General features: G+C 39.1%; 1 protein-coding gene across 5 annotated transcripts in view; it reads left to right on the top strand.

Moving 5' to 3' along the window:
* Window positions 1-10,200: 10,200 nt before the first annotated feature.
* The window catches only part of FER (FER tyrosine kinase), a 468,361-nt gene continuing 461,165 nt past the window's right edge, over window positions 10,201-17,396 (top strand). For 4 of the 5 annotated variants that reach the window (XM_032335590.1, XM_032335593.1, XM_032335595.1 and 1 more), the window contains exon 1: window positions 10,232-10,422. The gene's annotated coding sequence lies outside the window, so the exon portion shown is untranslated. Of the gene's footprint in view, window positions 10,423-17,396 lie in introns of all 5 variants that reach the window. The other variant, XM_032335588.1, reaches the window with a different exon arrangement.

Genomic DNA, 17,396 nt, shown 5'->3' with positions numbered 1-17,396 from the left:
ATTTGGCTCTCTCAATTACTTTCACTCAAGAGTTTCCCTCATCTTATTCTTTTTTTTTTTTCTTTTTTAAAGATTTTATTCATTTATTTGACAGAGAGAGAGAGAGAGCACACGCAGGGGGAGCAGGCAGAGGGAGAGGGAGAAGCAGGCTTCCCACCGAGCAAGGAGTCCAATGTAGGGTTCGATCCCGGGACCTTGGGATCATGACCTGAGCCAAAGGCAGACACCCCAGGTGCCCCGCCCTCACCCTATTCTTTTTATTTTATTTTTAAAATTAGCATAGAATGTATTATTTGTTTCAGGGGTACAGGTCTGTGATTCATCAGTCTTAACAAGTTCACAACACTCACCATAGCAAATACCCTCCCCACTGTCCATCACCCAGTCATCCTCTCCCTTCCAAGCCCCTCCCCTCCAGCCACCCTCAGTCTGTTTCCTGAGATTAAGAGTCTCTTATGGTTTGTCTCCCTCTCTGGTTTCGTCTTGTTTCATTTTCCCCTCCCTTTCCCTATGATCCCATCTTGTTGTTTCTCAAATTCCTCATATCAGCACCCTCACCCTATTCTTAAAATATTGTAGTACCTACAATATTATAATTTGGGGCTAAATCAACATTCAGTTCTTAGATTAGGAAGATTATGCAGTTATTATTTTTTTTTTAAAGATTTTTATTTATTTATTTGACAGAGAAAGATCACAAGTAGGCAGAGAGACAGGCAGAGAGAGAGGAGGAAGCAGGCTCCCCGCTGAGCAGAGAGCCCGATGCGGGACTCGATCCCAGGACTCTGAGATAATGACCTGAGCCCAAGGCAGAGGCTTAACCCACTGAGCCACCCAGGCGCCCCTATGCAGTTATTTTTTAAGGCTGAGTCACATGCATACTATGATTACATTTTTAAAATGCAGACTTTAATATAATTTTTTAGGTAGTAATTGCGTTATTTTCCATTTGCTTCATTTCTTAAATGCCTGCTCTTAAGTCATCTCCAAATTGTGTTATAATGCTCTCTTTATATATCTAGAATAACAGCTCTCTTATAGTGAAATATGTTGAGAATTCATTGACCCCATTTTTTCTCCCTTGGAGATAATCAGTTCTGGAGATTTACCTTCTCCTGCCTTAGTCTATACTGGTCGCTTTTTAGGCCTGTCGTGCAGTTGCAGTCCTAGAAATTACTTTCACCATCATCTTGGGTATTCCCTTTTCCTTTCTCTGGTGTTGATCCATGCCTTCATCTTTTTTAAAATTCCCACTTTTGGTGGAAAACATCTTTGAGTACCTCCCTGAGAAAAGGTTCCATAGGAATAAAGCTTTTTGTAATCTTGCGCGTCTGAGGACACTTTCATTTTATCTTAAACTAAATAACATTTTTAAAAATCTTGATTTGAATCTTACTTTTTTATACAGCATACGTTTCAAATGAATTATTTGCTGGGAAATAATTAATAGTAACCTGTAAATTTTCATAAGATATTTATAACTGCCAGAATTACTATTCTTGGCTAATGATTTTCATATATAACTTTTAAACTGTTTTTAAGATTGCTTTATTTTATCTCAGACTTTATTGGTTGGGTTTGCAAGGAATTCTAGGTTGTAAATACTCTCCCTTTGGAGTTTAAAGATGTTTGTCTGTTTTCTTCTGGTTTACAGCATCATTATTGAAAAGCCCAATTCTCTTCTCTGTTATCATGCCTAATCCTCTGTATGCAGTCTTTTACTCTATCTGAAGTATTTAAGGGATTCTCTTTATCACTGCTGTTCTGACATTGCCAGATTAAATGCCTTTCTGTGAGTCTTTTTTATTCATTTTGCAAGGCAATCACTAGATGGATTTCAATCTGGAAAAACACTTCTTTCATTTCTGGGAAAATGTATTTCTTTGATAATTCCACCCCTCCCCCAACCCACCTCTTCTCCTTTTGGATCTCCAGGCTGGATGTTCTGTCTCCTTGATTGGGTTCTAGGTACTTTGCCATAAATATCTTTGGGGTAGGTATCTTTGCTGCAAGCATTTTTGCCATAAATTTTTCACTGCATAACTAATTGGCACTAAAGCAATTTTGTCATAAAGGATAAAACAATGAAAAATCAAAGAGGGACATTTAAAAGCTCATAGCAAAACATGAACAAATTAATAAAAGTATAAATTTTTTCACTCACTGAGAGGCATCAGTCTTCCAAATACTAAAATTAAAATGCAGTATATATATACACATATATGTATATATTTTTTAAGATTTTATTTCTTTATTTGACAGACAGATAGCACAAGTAGGCAGAGCGGTAGGCAGAGGGAGAAGCAGGCTCTCCAATGAGCAGGGAGCCTGACATAGGGCTTGATGCCAGGACTCTGGGGTGGAGACCTGAGCCGAAGGCAGATGCTTAACTGACTGAGCCACCCAGGTGCCCCCAAAATGCAGTATTTTTAACTGAACTTTGTGTTGTATTGTGAAAGCCCTCTACACTGTTGTTTGCTCTTGGCATATCCTTACATGCTCTTTGATAGATGTTCTACAGTTCAATGGGAAATGTGGAAGACATGCTAATGTTGTAACTCATTTCTAACTGAGCTTTGTTATTGTTGCAACTGATGTGTTACCATTTTCTAGGACAGTATGTAATCTGGCTTTACACTATTTCACACTTTCAGTAAATTTTATCACGGTATTTTCTGTCAAGGCGATAAATGTAGTTGTTATCATTCACTGTTTAAGACCACCACGTCTGCTGTATAGACCATTATGAGGCCTAGCTAAGATTTATATAATATAAAAATGGGAGCTTTGTCACTGGAGAATTGAATCAAAACTGTCAGTCAGTTATTTTATCTTTTATGACAAAACTGCCTTACAGCTAATCAGTTATGTGAGAAAATGCTTGCAGCAGTGATGATTACAGCAAAAACGCTTATGGTGAAAATACCAGACACACCTGGATTGATCCTAGATTTTCTTTTCTCTCATGTTTTTCAACTGCTTATCTTTTTGTTCTTCTTTGGAGACTTTACAAATTCATTTTATTTGCTTCTTTTCAACTTTAAAATTTATTTTTTAATTTCCAAAAGATTATTTTTTTTTCCTTTGAAAATTTCTTTTAAAAAAGAGCATTCTGTTTTCAATCATGAATCTTTTCTTTGTTTAAGGATATCACTAATAGTTCTCAGATTTTTTTGTTGTTGTTGTAGTTTTTGTTTGTTTGTTTGTTTGTTTTCTGCTGTGGTTACATTCAATTCCACCCCACCCCCAACCTCTGCAGATTTTTTTGTTTGTTTTATTGTCTGGTTTTCATGACGGTGGGTTTCCTCAAAGAGTGTGGTGATCCCCAAATGTTTATTCATATGTAAGAATGAAAGAAGTTGCCTTCCTGGCTGGAACTTGTAGATTGGCAGACCTCATTTTTTTTTTTTTTTAATTTTTAAATTTTTTTTTTTATTTTTTAAGATTTTATTTATTTATTTGACAGACAGAGATCACAAGTAAGCAGAGAGGCAGAGATAGAGAGAGGAGGAAGCAGGCTCTCTGCTGAGCAGAGAGCCTGATGTGGGACTCGATCCCAGGACCCTGGGACCATGACTTGAGCCAAAGGCAGAGGCTTTAACTCACTGAGCCACCCAGGCGCCCTGGCAGACCTCATTTTAATGTGATTAGGCAGGCAATCGCTCTATTGGAAATCACCTTCCAGTATCCATGAAAGTATTTTTCATTAGGTAAGTCGATTTCCTTTCAAAGGAATCCTCTGATGGATTCCTGGATACAAATCTGGAAAATGCCATTATAGGAGCTAAGTGGGACAGGAATTCTCACAATTCAGTATGCAGACCTTCAGTTACTCCCTTCATTCCAGTGAGCAGTAGGACACCTCACCTCTATACTCACCTAACTATCTCCATGTCTTCAGGGCCAGAGCTTCTCCAGTTTACCCTTGCCAGGGAATATATCATATTGTCTCTGGATTAGGTTAAGGCAAAATGTTACCTAGTTGTTTGGTTGGGAAGTGATGTGAAGGTTTACCAACTCCTAATATAGATTATCAACCAGTTCTGTTGTTTTCAAGCCTTTCTTCTCATGAATGCCTTCAGAGATCCCTGGGCCTTGGATTCCCAGTGATCTGGATCTGTCTTTATGGGGTGCCAGGGAGTTTGGGGAAGGAGCAGAGATAAGTGCCTATATTTAATCCACCATGTTGACCAGATTCATTGTTCTCATTCCAAACAGATAGATTTTCTGAATTCTTCCCAGACTTTTCAAAGTTGGAAACTTTGGAGGGTAAATCGAGGAGTAGGTATTTTTGAAAAGGTTCTCAGGTGCTTCTGATGAAACTAGTGTACTTATTCACATTTGGAAGTCATTATTCCAGCATTCCCCCACTGGTACACATTTGACAGTTATCTTTGAAGTCCCAGTGAACTAGAAAGAAGGGAATGAGGAAAAGGAGAGGTAAATTCGGAGAAAAGGATGACGTAGAAAAGGACAGGCCTTGAGTGATCCAGGGCATTTTGGGGAGGATATGTCTTGACTGGTGATACTGACAGTCATATATCTCAATGGTGAGCCAGACAGGGAAGCAGGGGAAACAAGATCAGAGTGCTAGAGGACAGCCAGCCTTTTGCTAGGAGGATGGTTGTGAGATGGTGTTTTAATGGCGTTGTTATCCAGTTTGAAGACAGAATAGAGATTTTCCTCCTCCAACTCTACCTCACACTTCTTTTCTGCCCGCCTTCCCTCCTTCCTTTTCCTTACACACATTTGTAAAATAAAGGAAGCCATGTAGCCATTTGGAAAGCCAAGGGGGAAGAAAAGGCCAAAAGAAAATCTCACATAAATGTGACCGCTAGTGACAGTATTTATTCAAGAGAACATGTTTCAAAATCTAGGAAATTTATATATGTACTGAACACAGACATTGCAACATGTATAGAATAAAGACAGTTAGGATTTCCGTAATGCGTGCCTCATCACGATCTCCATTTTATGAGGTTTGTGCTGGTAGTTAAGTATGAATTGTGGATTAGAGTAGGCAGAGTCATAAAGCAAAGGCGACGGCAGAGAGGAGGAAAGAGAACTATAGGTTAAGGAAAAGAGTGAGGGGTAGGTATGGTGACTGTTGTACTGAGATGGCACACAGCCAAGATTTCTCTTGAAGTGAATTATGAGAAACTATTAAACAGGAAAATGGGAGAGGTAAAGATAAGTGGTAGAGAAATAGGGTAAGGAAATAACTTTTAAAATAATTTTTTACGAAGATTTTATTTGTTTGTTTGTTTGTTTATTTATTTATTTATTTAAGTGGGGAAGGGAAGGGCAAAGGAAAAGGGAGAGAGAGAATCTCAAGTAGAACCCCCCTGAGCGTGGAGCCTCACATAGGGCTCCATCCCATGACCCTGAGATTATGAACTGAGCTGAAAAAGAGCTCAAAAAAAAAAAAAAAAAAAAAAAGTCAGTCACTTGACTGAGCCACCCAGGTGCCCTTAAAATCATTTTTAATTAATTGTTGAAGGTTTGACATCCACATTATTGTATTCATTTGTCTAGGTAAGTAATATTATTAGAACAGACAAAAATTGGTATTTGGTAAAATGGAATATATATGAAGGACTTTTTTAATCTATAGCTAGACAGTACTGTGGCATTTTATTTTTTTATTTTATTTTTTTTTTAAAAGATTTTATTTATTTGACAGACAGAGATCACAAGTAGGCAGACAGGCAGGTAGAGAGAGAGAGAGGAGGAAGCAGGCTCCCCACAGAGCAGAGAGCCCGATGTGGGACTCGATCCCAGGATCCTGAGATCATGACCTGAGCCGAAGGCAGTGGCTTAACCCACTGAGCCACCCAGGCGCCCCGTACTGTGGCATTTTAAAAAGTCATGGTAGTACTTGGTATAGATCTAAATTTTAATGATAGAAGAGTCTCTTAAATCCTATGGCTCAGTCGTTAAGCCTCTGCCTTCTGATCAGGTCATGATCCTGGGGTCCTGGGATCAAGCCCTACTGGGCTCCCTGCTCAGTGGGGAGCCTGCTTCTCTCTCTCCCACTCCTTCTGTTTGTATTCTCTTTCTCGCTGTGTCTCTATCAAATAAATAAATAAAATCTTAAAAAAAATAATCCAATGCTAACAATTTCAACTAAGATACATGTTCCTCTAGGCTATGTGGGGGTGTCTAATATTTTATAAAGCCTATGGATCATGTAGACAGGAAATTATTTTCCTTTATTCTTTTATACTTTCCCTACATTTACAAGATGTAAGAAAAGTTGCACAGTACTTTTGAGATCAGATGAAATCAAGTGTTTATTAAATTTGTTGCAATGCAAAGTGATAATTAAAACAGATGGGAAATTTAAAGTGGATTTGCTGTAATTGCTTTTTTCAGCTTCAAAAATGCAGTATAGGTTTTTGCCACATTCATTTACTTCAAGTACATTCACTCAAACTTAAATTTCTTAGTACAATGTTTGGCATATGGCACACAGTTTTTAAGTTTCTTGAGTGAATAGGTAAGAACCCAGAAAATTGTTGAGGAACTGGAAAGATGCTGTTTTCAGAGATTTGTGTTCCCTATCACACACATAAAAACATACACACACACACTGTATATCAAAGCGTTCTAGTTCACCATTAGACTTTTATCTGAAACTACTTTCTCCAAATATGTAATAATTAATTTACCAAACACATCCTTCCAGATTTAGATTCCCTTTGTATAAAGGTATAGAAGTCCTCAGGTTCTTGGAAAAGATATGCCTTGGCAGAACAATCCCCAAAGCTGTATTTTGGCTTTATATAATGATTTAATACACAGACATTCATGGATTTCATTTATATTGACATGATATATATCACAATATTTAATATTCACAGAAAACTAATTTGTTTTACATATGCTTAGTTTATGCAGTTAGCAGTCACTACAAAATACATATCAAACATTAACCTTGTTATCATTTCTGATTCTATTAAAATGTATTTGTAGTTCAGCAATTAGGTATCATCTAATCTGAGATCATTTTTGAGAACAAATTAAAAACTAAAATATAACAACTTTCCTTACCTTCCTAGTCTCAGTATTTTGGGCATAAGTATATGAGGAAATAAAATTAAAAATAAAATCTTCTCCCAACCCAGAAATCCCTTTCACAAAGGTAATGGAAGGAATAAAACACAGCATTAAACCAGAATGTGATGTGCATTACAGGTGATTAGGAAAGAGATTGTAAAGACAGAAAAAAATTTCACCTCTTTGTATCGCCAAACAGATTAACAACCCATTACATAAGTTTTCAAGATAAACGATAACCACTTCTCAAATAAGAGGCCTTGACAATACCATTTGAACACATAATTCATCTTAATTTTATTGTGTAATTGGGGTGACCATACTGTGTTAACTAATTACCTTTATCCAGAGGAGAAGCAACCTTCTCTTATCTTTATGACAGAAAGTAGTTTTGCAAGTTGGAGTGATTTTCCCACTGAAGTTAGACTCTTAGTTTCCCATGGAAAGTGGGGGCTATCCCGCTTTGCTTTTTATGGCAGTATAATTGACATATTATATTGGTTTCAGGTTTACAACATAATGATTTGGTATTTGTATATATTGCCAAAGGATCACCATTTTAAGTATAGTTCACATTTGGAACCATAACATAGTTACATGAATTTTTTGTTTTAGTTTTTAAATTGTGATGAGGACTTTTAAGATTTTCTACCTCAGCAACTTTCAAATATTTAATATAGTATTATTATCTATATATATACACCATGGTGTACATAGTTACATACCCATGGCGTATTTATTTTATAACTGAAAGTTTGTGCCTTTTTTTTTTTTTTTTTAAAGATTTTATTTATTTATTCGACAGAGAGAGATCACAAGCAGGCAGAGAGAGAGGAGGAAGCAGGCTCGCGGCCGAGCAGAGAGCCCGATGCGGGGCTTGATCCCAGGACCCTGGGATCATGACCTGAGCCGAAGGCAGCGGCTTAACCCACTGAGCCACCCAGGCGCCCCAAAAGTTTGTGCCTTTTGATTCCCCTCATCCATTTCAATCCTACTCCCAATCATCAATCTGCTCTTTGTATCTGAGTTATTTATTTATTTAAGATTCCACATAAGGTAAGTGCCTTGAGTATTTGTCTTTCTCTGTCTGACTTTTTTCACTCAGCACAATGTCATCAAGGTCCATCCTCAAGGTTGCAAGTGACAAGCTTTTGTTCTTTTCTTCTGGCTGAATCATATCTCATTAGGTGTATGTGCATCTATCTATCTATATAGATATTTTTATCTGTATATCACATTTTCCTTATACATTTCTGGGAACTGGTATGTCTGTTGATGTTCACATTTCAGAGTGATATCTTGATTATCTCCCAAGTCTTCTTTTTTTTTTTTTAAAGATTTTTAAAAATTTATTTTATTTGACAGAGATCACAAGTAGGCAGAGAGATAGGCAGAGAGAGAGGGAAGAGGAAGCAGGCTCCCTGCTGACCAGAGAGCCCGATGCGGGGCTCGATCCCAGAACCCTGGGATCATAACCTGAGCCGAAGGCAGAGGCTTTAACCCACTGAGGCACCCAGGCACCTCTCCCAAGTCTTTAAAGACATTTCTGGAGTGTAAAGCTGACAAAACATTAGCTGAGGGAGACCTAACTAGTTTTAAAAAGGACGTTTATACATATACGATTCAAAGAAACAAGAATGTATTTAACAATTACAGGTTTTCTAAAGCAAATGTTGCCTGGGTGGCTCAGTGGGTTAAGCCGCTGCCTTCGGTTCAGGTCATGATCTCAGGGTCCTGGGATCGAGTCCCTTATCGGCTCTCTGCTCAGCAGGGGCCTGCTTCCTTCCCTTCCCCTCTCTCTGCCTGCCTCTCTGCCTACTGTGGTCTCTGTCAAATAAATAAATAAAATCTTTAAAAAAACAAAAAACAAAAAACTAAAGCAAATGTTGAGAAAGGAAATCTCTTCTCACATTTTTAAGAAGAATTAACTCATTATTATTATTATTATTTGTTTTTACAGCATGTTTTGCTTTCTCTTGACTTTGAAACAGTGGACAAGAAAGTCCAATTTAAGATTTATGTGTAGAGCTGTTCACTATGGTTAAACAACTAACACTGTCGGAAAAAAAGTATTCATCATTCTTCTTTGGCTTCCACATAATCCAAAATTTTAAGATGGGGAGGGTGGAGATGGAGGCTGACGTTAATTTGCCCCAGGCAAAGAATGTGGTTCAACCAATGTACAGGATACAATGCCTTAAAAAAGTCGGCTGCAGGAACACACCCTCCATTAGTGACTAATAACACCTATCATACTGTTACAGATCACCTAGTTATCTTTGTTTAGCTCACATTACTCATTTTCCACCAAATTCTTTTGGTGAAGGACGCTTCTGAAACAGTCTCCACTGGCAGAGCAAACCAACTCGGGTTCTTCGCGCTTTCTAGACTCTGGAAGAGGTAAGGGCTTATTATTACATGGGACCACTCGTAGGACCTGCTTTAGGTTTAACAGCATCCATCCCAATTCCAGCATTTAGTGTCTAACCCTCTTTTTAAAAAGACAGTCTGAGGCACTGGGAATTACAGGAATGAGAAAGACACAGTTCCTGCCTTAGCCGAAAACCATTCTAAAAAGTATCAATGTACAGTAAAAGGTCAATGAGTCTGAGCGTAAAAGTGCGTATTCAGGGGCGTGGGGTCCCCGGCCCCAAAGCAGCTTCCGTTCTTTACGATTCAGCTCCCGGGCTCGCCCAGCACCCCGCGGGCACACTTAACATTTTAATCACGCCTCCGCCCCCACCCTCCGAATTCCTTTCCGGCTGCCGACCCGCGGGGTAGTCCCTTCCAGGCGGCCCCAGCTTATCAGCCCCTGGCCCGGCCACTTCCCGGTCGCGGCCAGGCGAGCCTCCCAAAGTTTCCTGTGACGCCGCCGTCCGCCTCCCGCCCCATCCCGCCCTCACTCCCACCCCCGCAGCCCTGGACGCCGGGTAGAGAGGAGCGGGTCACAGGGACCAGGAGGGCAGTACGAACAGGAGGACCTCGAGACCCCACCCGAGCCGGGTAGCGGACCCAGAGGGCGGCAGCCAGACGCCCACGCCTCCCCATCGCGGCTCCCGCAGCCCCAGGTCCGCGCGCGCCCACCTGGCCTGGAGCCCGAATCCCACCCCTCCGGGTCCAGGGCCAATCGGCCGCGCCCCGCCTCCTGGGAGGTGGGGGAGGAGGGGGTTGGGGGCCGGGCGGTAGCTCCCGCCTCCAGCTCGTGCCCATTGGCTGGGGCCTCGAGGGTGCCCGAAGACCGGAGTGTAGTTTGATTGGGCGCAGAGGCTCGTGACAGCGGCGCCCATTGGCTGTGGCGGCCCCCGTGACGCGGGGTGGCGACGGGCTCCCGGTTCTGAGGGGCTCCTGCTTGTCAGGTTCTAGGTAGGTGAGTTTCGCGCCGCCGGCGGCTGGCGCTGTTGCCTGGGGCAACGCCGAGGTGGGGGGGAAGTGGAGGGCAGACTAGCGGAGAACGGGGGCAACAGTCCTTGCCCGCAGGGGGGCGCCTGGGACTCAGCCCTGGCTGCGGCGGCTGCGCCGAAGGCTCTTCCTCCGCCCTCGGCCACCCCCCACTCCCGCCCCAGGCTGCAGGGTCTCCCGCCCGTCCTCCACCCGCGGCGGAGCATTCCCGGTTGGGGCTCAGGCCGGGCTGTAGACCCGGCCCGGCGAGGCCGGCCCCTCCCACCAACCCGGGACTGGAGGCTGAGGGGGCGGGTGCCGGCGCGAAAGGGCTGAGGCGAGCGCAGCAGCCCCGCCCCGTCGCCGGGTCGGTGGGCTGCGGGGTGTGGGGCGGAGTAAGCGCTGCTGTGGGCACCACCCGTCACGCCCGCACCCCCTTCTCCTCTAGCGCTCCTCTCCTGGCTTGGTCCTCCAGCTGGCGTGGCTAACCCCCAACCCCTAGGTGTTCCCTCAATGCCATCCTACCTCTCGGGCCCTGAAGTCTTCCTTGACGCGCGCAGCCCGTCCCCAGCCCATCTCCCAAGCATCTGCTTCCCGGCCTTCCGCTTTTACCCCCCACCTTCGATCCCTGCTCCTGTCCTGGCCAGAGGTGACCCCCAAGACATGGTCAAGAGAAAAACTAAAGTGTGAAGCTCATGCAGCCGGGCAATTTCTGCTCCGTAATCTCATTGCCATTTAGGGTTGAGGAGGTGTTTCAGGCTTAGTTTTCTGCCTCTGTCTTCTTACTATCAACTTTCTGAAACGCTAATTTCGGTTGGTGTTGGTAGAGCCGGGCCGGGTACGTCGTGCACAAATTAACTGTGTGGTTGTCGTTTTTTACTTTGTACGTTTTTGTGATCTTGATTTTTAGTGCTGTGCAGTCCCAAATTTAATAATTTATTAAGGTTGGTAGCCTTTCGTTTTCTTTCTTCTTAACGGTGAAAAAAAAAAGGGGCTTTATCTTTCTTTCTTTCTTTTCTTTTTTTAATTCGTAAGTAGCTGCGTATATTCTTAGTGGTCTCACTGGCACTTTGACACAAACTGTTCTAAAGGTGCAGTAGTACCATTTTTCTCTTTCCCAGGTATTTTAAGATAATAAAACAATTTCCCCAGTGAAGGCGCTGTGTATTAAATTGTTTTACAGAAAAATTAATAAAAAGCCAAAACTATTTCAGTGATTAACACTTTAACCTATGGAATGGGAATAGGATTTGAAAAAACCTTGCAAAATGTAATTATTTCACGAATGTAGTGTGGTAGTCTTGGTATACCTTTATAGTCCTTAGAAATATTCAAGAAGCACTCGTTTGTCAGAATGCAAAGGAAGACTGAATGTAATCTTTGGTAATCCAGGAATCATTTTGGCTAGTACTCTTGAACCAAGAGAACTATATTTCCAAAGGTACTGAGAGTATATTAAGAGAATAGGTAGGCATACTTGGAAACCTTCCCCTGTTTTTTCCCTGAAAGGCTTTTGGTCAAGATCTGTTTCTTTTCTGCACTGATGGTAGGCAGCATTAGAAACATGGGCTTAAGTGGGTAGGAGAAGAATAAATGAAACAAGATGGAATTGGGAGGGAGACAAACCATAAGTGACTCTTAAATCTCACAAAACAAACTGAGGGTTGCTGGGGGGAGGGGGCTTGGGAGAAGGGGGTGGGATTATGGACATTGGGGAGGGTATGTGCTTTGGTGAGTGCTGTGAAGTGTGTAAACCTGATGATTCACAGACCTGTACCCCTGGGGATAAACATATATGTTTATAAAAAAAAAAAAAGAAAGAAAGAAACATACCAGGTAAATTATTTAGGGTCTAGTTAATGCAGCTTCTGCACTATCTTAAAGGTTGATGTCAGTAGTTTGGAAGTAATAGCTCACAGTTTCGGTAGACAAATCACTTTCATTTCATCTTCAACTATTACATTGTTATAACTCTGGTCTGTGAACTTTCAAGCTGCCATTTAATTTTCTTTTTTATTTTACCATGAAAATTTTCAAACAATGAGGTAAGTTTGAATTGTGCAGTAACTACCCAACCACCTACACAGCAATAACAGTTCCCAGATAGCCGTTACATATTGTAAATATTAAGGAAAAGGGGACCTGAAATGATCAAATTTGAAAACTGCAAAAATATATAACACACCATAATATTGTAAGGAGCTTAATTTCGGCTTGCAGATGGAAATAGTGTTTATAAAAACTATAGTGATTTAATTTCCATGAGACTTACAAAGCAATCTTGTGAGTGAGTAGGAAGTCATGTTTGTACATCAGGGCCCAGATGAGCAAGTTGCATTTTGATAATAAGAAAAAAGAAGAAATCAAATAAACTTGTTATACAAATAAAAGCTTGTTTTAAAATTGGACTCCTATAGTAATAGATGATAGTTTTGTACTTGACTTTTGAATGGGCATCTTCTTCTGAGGACAGGTCTAAAGGACTTTTTGGATTATTCAGTGTTTCGATTATTAGTGTTTATCGATTATTCAGTGTGTCAATAATAAACTTTTTTTAAGTAGGACTAAAAAGCAAAGTAGAACTTTAGTGGGGACTTTTTTTTAGTAGAACTGTTTCATGGACATTGAAGTAATTATCTAGAAACATTTAAGTCAGTATTTTGATAGGACTCAAAACTATCTTGGATGTTGTTTCATGGTGTTTCTAGAAGAATGTTTTAACACAGAACTTTATAATGAAAGAATAATAAATGAATATAAGTTCATGTATATTTGTAATTTTTCCATACTTAGGAAATTTCTGCATTATTCGAATTCTGCTTTTTAGTTTTAGTATACCCTAAATGTTTTTCATCCTTAGCTCATTTATATGACTAATTTCTTAAATATTGACATTAAGAGCTATGTCTCAGAATCTATAGATCTTAGATTGTCTTTATACTATTTCTCCATATTTCATTTGACTTTGGCATGTATGGTTATGTATGGTTAATTTACCACTCTACCTGAGAGATTAAAAAGAACAAGCAGGTCATAGTTTTGGAACTTCAAAAAGAATAAGATGTTTAAATATTTTTTAATTGAAGGTCCAGTTTTTTTTTCCTTTTACCCCCCCCCCCTTTTCTTCTTTCTTTACTATTTTTATCTTTTTTTATAAAAGTTAAATGCTTTAAGATCATCTAAATAGATTTTAAAGATGGGGTGCCTGGCTGGCTCAGTCAGTAGAGCATGGAACTTTTCATCTCAAGGTTATGAGTTCAAGCCCCATGTTGGGTAAAGAACTTACATTTAACAATAACAACAGGGGATACCTGGGTGGCTCAGTCAGTTAAGCGGCTGCTTTCGGCTTAGGTCATGATCTCAGGGTCCTGGGATCGAGTCCCACATCAGGCTCCTTGCTCCGCAGGGAGCCTGCTTCTCCCTCTGCCTCTACCTGCCACTCTGCCTGCCTGTACTCTTTCTATCTCTCTGACAAATAAATAAATAAAATCTTAAAAAAAAAACAATAACAACAACAACAACAAAAGAGTATAGAGAAGAAAAGTCACCAATAATTCCATGATAGTTAATACTTAGAAAAATTACTGAAACTTTTGTTTCTTCTGTAACACTCCATTGCAGTACTATGGTTTTTATTACAGTATATCTGCACCTACACCTAAACTTGCAGTTCCAGAACTTGAAACGTGGGTACCCTAATATAAAAGAGGGTTCCACAATGGGTATGGTGCGTAAAAAATGAATTTTGGAACACTGAAAAAAATAAAATTAAATAAAAAAAAATAAAAAAAAGAAGAGGGCTCCAAGATCTGTAGGGAAAATGGAAGCCAATAAATAGAGGACAGATTAGAGTCAGAATAAGAGAAATTAGACAAGCAATTTCCCACTTTTTCTTAGTTTATAAATATAATCATAGTTCCCCATGTGAAACTGCTGTATGGCTGACAAAATATGGGACCTCTCAAGTTTTTTCTTTGTGTTCAAAATATCTAGGTCAGATGAAGTTTACTTAGTGCTTTTCTGTAAAAATTTTCAGATTTCTCCATTTGGGGGCATGTCAAATATTTAGCTTTATAGAATTTATTTTATAAATTTATAAAACTATAAAATTTATAAAATTGTCATGGATGACTTGGAATTATTTCTTAAATACTTAAATACTTATCAAACAATGACTAATATTTAGTCTTTATATCCTCACTTATTATAAGCTTGATATCATTTCCTCCTTTTGAAGGTTTTAATTAAAATATGAATATTTTTAATGTAGGTGTTTTTTGCCAGGTTACAGGGTGTAGTGAAAGAAGATTCATTTCTTTTGGAGCTAAACTAATCTGGGTTTCAGTCACAAATCAGAATTTCCTTTTGTGGGATCTTGGGCAAGTTATGTAATCTCTTTAAATCATAGTTCCCTCATCTGTAAAATGAGGATGGTAAGATTGCTTCACCAGGTTGTCGTGAAGAATGAGACAATCTAGGTAAAATACCTGAATTTAGGAAGTTCTCAACTTTCATATTAATTTCCCTACATGGTAGCTTTAATTTTATCTCTCTTAGTATTTCTGTGTTTATTCTACCATCCTAAAAGTCCCCAAACTTTAGACTTTGGATGTTTAATAATCTACATTAAGGAAATCGAATGACATTTGTATTTGTACCAAGGAAATAATTAGTATTATCTCCTATTAGCTCTTCTTTTATAGTTCTTCAATTGCCGTGTCTCAGTAGGGGTAATTGGAAATCAACTTTAAATGCTTTTTACCTCAAAATATGTCTAGTTTGTCTGAATTCCTGAATTATTTTTCTTTCACCTTAGATTATCATCTGTTGGTAGATGGATTCCCAAAATTCCTTTCATTTTAACCACAAATATTTACTTAAAATTGGTACAGAAAAGCTAAATGTCACTTTCTTAAATCTTTAACTAGTATTCCTCTTTTCCTTAAACTGCATTTACTTAACCTGTATAAAACTTAAGCCTTATTTTCGGGGTAATAGTACTTAAAACTCTTATGTGAGTCTTTTCCTGCTACTACTAATGTGTATGATTATTCTTTAGGGGACTTTATATATATATATATATATATATCCCCATTTCAAAATGTGTATTCTATAAGTATAGGATTCTAACTCCTAAAAAACACCCACTTGTAATTTAAATGCATAGACCAGGGTGTCATGAAATAAGCACTGAGCTGAATAAAGAGTTAGGGGTTGGACCACATAGTTTTTATATCTTGTCTGGCAATAAAACAAAATTTTGTATCTAAGTCAGTGACTCTCAATTTTTTTCCGACTCAAGGACAATATATTTATATGTCTGACGTATTCTAATGTGCAGTTTCCTAGCATGCTATCTGTAATTGCATCTCACCCAACCCCCATGTAAGAAAGCATATCAGAATGCAAATGACTAAGAGTGATATCATTATGGGGATAAATTTGAATCTACTCTGATGTCTCAAGGAAAGCAACTTATTTAAGAATGTGTATAACTATTATTAGTAGTTGATAATCCTTGAGACACAGTTTATAGTACTCGTGTTGAGACCCAAGTTACTTCTACATTTTCCTGAAATGAATGCCCTTCATTTGTGAGTTTTGTAATGCTACAGAAGAAAAGACTGCTATATTAATTTTATGTAACCAATAATGAAGAGTCTTCATTTAAAAATCAAAATAACTGATAATAAGCATTTCAAAACACCTGAGCAATAACCCCATGGTCTTTATTGTAGATAAAATAGTATGGATTGTTCTAGAAATATTGAAGTTTTCCAGTATAAACTATTTTGTTTGCAGAAAAGCATTTCTGTAGTGGGACAGATGGTTTTATTTATTTATTTTTAAGAAAGATTTCATTTATTTATTTCACAGAGCAAGGAGTGGGGGAGAGAGACAGACCAAGTAGGGGGAACAGCAGAGGGAGAAGGAGAAGCAGATGTCCCGCTGAGCAGGGAGCCCAGCACAAGGCTCAGTCCCAGGACTCTGAGATCATGACCTGAGCCAAAGGCAGATGCTTAACCTACTCAACCACCCAGACACCATAGGACAAATGGTTTTAGGAGAAAGGGAAGCCCTTAATACTAGAATATTTATACCCTAGGTATTTAGAGTATAAAAATGCTCTTTACACTGATTCATTCAGAAAAGTATCTTTAAAATTACATTGCTGTGCTTTTAAATAGGTCATCCAGAATGGATGTAGTATGTATAATATATAGGTAGAGGTGAAAGCTTAGAAAACCGATGTTTATTGAATCCTTGACATTAGCAAGTGGTATTTCTCCAAAGTTTTGTGGATCTAGGATATAACTATCTCTATAAAATACCATCAAATTTAATTGAAAATTTTAAGTGATCCCTTCAGACCCATAACAATTCTATTGTTAAGTAATTTTTTGCTTCTAAAATGAAGTCTAGATAATTTTGCATTACATCATTAGTATGTATTACAGAAAAGGTTCTCATTTTTTACTCTTGTGCCCTGGGGTTTGCAGAATAAGAATATTTCTGATTTGATCAGAAAGGCTGCTGCATTGTCACAAAGATGAAGAGTTATTTCTTGGACTGCAATACCTAACACTTGCTGCTCTTTCTTGGATATGTTGTCCTTAGAGTTGAACACTTCTGTAGTTCTGTCCTTTCTGCTCTTTGAGTATCCAGTTTGTCAGGACTTCCCAAGCGTCTCTTGCTAGCTGGTCCGGGCTTTATTGTTAATACCACGTTATACAAAGGAAAAGTCATTTGATTCTTAGTAGTAATCAGTTTGCATCATAACTGGATCTGTATCTTCTCTAGTTGCCATACCATTTCTTCATGAAAATGTTTATACAGTGTCTCTACCTTCTCTTGAACTATATTTCCTTCAGAATCACATGCTTTATGTATATTTTCTTATATAGGTTAACGATTATTTCAGCTTTCATTAAGGTTTTTCAGATTTTCTAGGAGCAAAG

Source organism: Mustela erminea, chromosome 3, assembly GCF_009829155.1.
Source record: "Mustela erminea isolate mMusErm1 chromosome 3, mMusErm1.Pri, whole genome shotgun sequence".
Lineage (NCBI taxonomy): Eukaryota > Metazoa > Chordata > Mammalia > Carnivora > Mustelidae > Mustela > Mustela erminea.
Note: the sequence above shows the minus strand (reverse complement) of the source record. Positions and strands in the feature narration are given on the sequence as shown.